Source organism: Dromiciops gliroides, chromosome 3 (assembly GCF_019393635.1).
Source record: "Dromiciops gliroides isolate mDroGli1 chromosome 3, mDroGli1.pri, whole genome shotgun sequence".
In the NCBI taxonomy this organism is placed as follows: Eukaryota; Metazoa; Chordata; class Mammalia; order Microbiotheria; family Microbiotheriidae; genus Dromiciops; species Dromiciops gliroides.
The window spans coordinates 22,815,052-22,818,238 of record NC_057863.1 but is presented as its reverse complement, the minus strand read 5'-3'; positions in this window follow the sequence as shown (position 1 = coordinate 22,818,238).

Genomic DNA, 3,187 nt, shown 5'->3' with positions numbered 1-3,187 from the left:
CTCTTTACAATATGATGTTTAGCATATAAATAATTCTCCTGATTCTGCTCACATCATTTTATATCAGTTCATATGTCTTCCTAATTTTCTCTTAAACCATCCCTTTCACCACTTCTTTATAACACAATAGTATTCAACGTCATTCATATACCATAATCTGTTTAGCTATTGCCCAATAAATAAGCATCCTCTCATTTCTTACAGCATAATTGTACTGTATACCTCAGTTCACCTCCCATAACTTATGATAATGTCATACATCATAATTCTTTCAGACTTTCCACAATTGCAGGAGACCCGTCTTGGTGTCCTTTTATAAATCTTCATGGAGGTTTTACTGAACATTCTGAGCTCTAGTATGAACTTGTAAATGTGCATAGATGCAGAAGGAACATGTGGGCTGTCTTTCAATTCTTTCTCATTCTCACTACTTCCACAAAATCTTATTCTTATTCCCAATCATGGTGGTGAGTTAGGCCTACTGTGTCCAAGGTGCAACACCAGAAGGCAGCTTCATATATTTCTAGCCAGTTGGAAAGACTGAGTGTGTAGTCAGATCAGGTAACAGAAGTCTTCCTTTCGAGTACCATCTTAACTAAATACAGATAGGTTAATTACTAGCAGTCCAGTTTCCTGTTTGTAATTCTTCTGTTGTGACAATCTTCCATGTGCCAACAAGTACACTTTTCCTTCCCCTCCAACTATTTTTTTTTCATTTTGCTTTCCAAATAATCCCAAATAATCTGGCACCAAGGCATAACGGAAAGACCACATAAATGGAAGTCATAAGGTCAGCATTTCGATGATAGTTCTGTCATTCCCTAATTGAATGACCTTGGAGAAATCACAAACTCTCAGAAACTTAGTCTCTATATCTGTTAAATAAGGATGATACTAATAACACATGGTTTCTGTGAGGAGTGTGATAGGCAAATTGAAAAGCAATAGATAAATTTGAGATAGTCAATACTGCTTCACAAGCCTATCTTTCCTTCAATGAAAATCTTTCACAAGCCAAAGAGGGCAGCAAAAGGCAAAACAGGCAATTCCATTATCAGGTTGTAGTTGGAGTTGAAGCCAATCAGCTCTCAATAAAGCAACACCTTCCTCCAATTATTATTACTTTTCCACTTCTAGTTACAGCTACTATTCTCTCTTTATTTGTCATGACTACTGGCTTCTTCTGACTCCTGGACTCCATCCACATCTCCCATTGTTTCACCTAAGTCATCATGTCCTTTCCTACCCATTCCTCTAGTGACCAGTGTCTACAATTGACGTCTCCTCATGAGCAATGAACCACCTTTAAGTGAATGTGAAACTCAAGAAATTCAACAACTTTCTGTCAAGTAGAATCCCACTTGCTTTATATAATCCTCCTAAAGTCCTTTGTCATTTGATGTATCCAATACATTAACTTTATCATTCCGAACTCTAAAAACAGTCATACGTAAATGAACTAATGGATGACAATGCACTCAGCAATCTTTACTTCAATCGATGTTCTTGTCTTCAAATACATTTATCTAAAGGGGCGGTTTTCACTATGTTCACTTAGAACTTTCTGTGTCTCCATAAATCATTTTTTTCTAAAGGGCTCTATTATTATCAAGCTGAATTTCATCAGTATTCATAATAAAATGTATTTTTTTCTAATCATTTTTAACTCCCCAAATGTCCATATAACAAAAGGGGTAATTTAATATACATTATCTCATTTCTACTTCAAAACAACCTTATGAAATATGACCAGTAGTGTTACCTTCATTTTATAGGCAGATTAAGTGACTTGTCCCTGATCATTCATCTTTACCAAAAATTGGCTCCTTCCCTTTGGTAACAATGAAGACACCAAGCATTGGCAAAGGCACATATAACAGAAAGTGGAGGATTTAACAGAAATAGAATGTTCTTATTCTCCTAGTGATCCTCCCATAATGGGTCAAAGAATTAGGAAAATTCATGGATAGCCAATACTGAGTGTTCCTGGGCTGAACTTGTCTTCCTAACTCTAAGGACATCACTCCACCCACTATTGTACATTGATTTCAGTGGATGAAAATGTTTTAGTGAAAGGAATATTCATGCATCTTTTAAACTATTATTACTAATATTATGATTATGAGTACATGTTCAACTGAATTTTTCACTATTTGGGGAAGCTTTACTGGTGCCATGTCCTTTGGGAAGAGAGCTTCTATATAATTGCTTATTTTTATAATTGATTTAATTCCAATATCTTATAGGTAGAGGTACTTTATAAAGAGAATGAATTTGACTCCAACCTGTAATTTTACAGGTATAGATTTCTCTCTGTTGAAGAACCTCCCTCTTCCAGTGCAGAATGGCTCCAGCTTTGCAACTTCCTTTGAAAATTACTAAGAGAAATGAAAGGTCCAATGACTTGCCCAAGGTTGTCCAACCAGAAGTTGCCAGAACACAGACTTGAATCCAGGTGGTCCAGATTTTGAGTCTGACCCTCTGGTATGCCAGTCTGCTTCCATAAATGAGATGCCTTTGGCAAATTACCAAGTAACCCCATTTGGATGAAGTCCAAATGTATTAACTTTATACCTAACTCTGCTGTTTATCAAATGATGCTATAGTGAAATTCTAATGTACTTCTGCTAGAATTATTGTAACATTTAGTAATGACTGGAGAGGCAATTTCATTCTTCACGTCAAAGGTTCATTAGACAGCTGTAATGCAGGGTTGGTTTTCACTAATGAGATGAGAATTGAACTGTTTCCAACAAGGATGTTGACAGATTATGCCAGTATTTTCTATTTAGTGATTTAAACTGCAAATGTCATCCAGCCTACTCTTTTCCTCTTGTTTAATTTTGGGTCCAGTTTATTTTAATCTTTACAGTGTGTGACCAAGATATAGGTATGGCTGGACCACCTTGAAGAGTTTTCCATCTGACATCACAATTTGTCTATGAAACCAAGGTTCATCATTTTATTAATGATATTGATCCAGTGAAGCTATATTACTCTGATTCATACAATGCCCAGGCTCTGAAGAATTAAAGATTTAAGTTTTGCAAAGCCAATAAAAATATAAATGGTGGGTATGGTCAGGTTACATCATATTGCAATGAAGAATTACACTCCAAAGTTGTGTAAAAATATCATTAATAAAATGATAGAGAAGAGCAGCTTCATCACTTAGGAAGAATAAGGA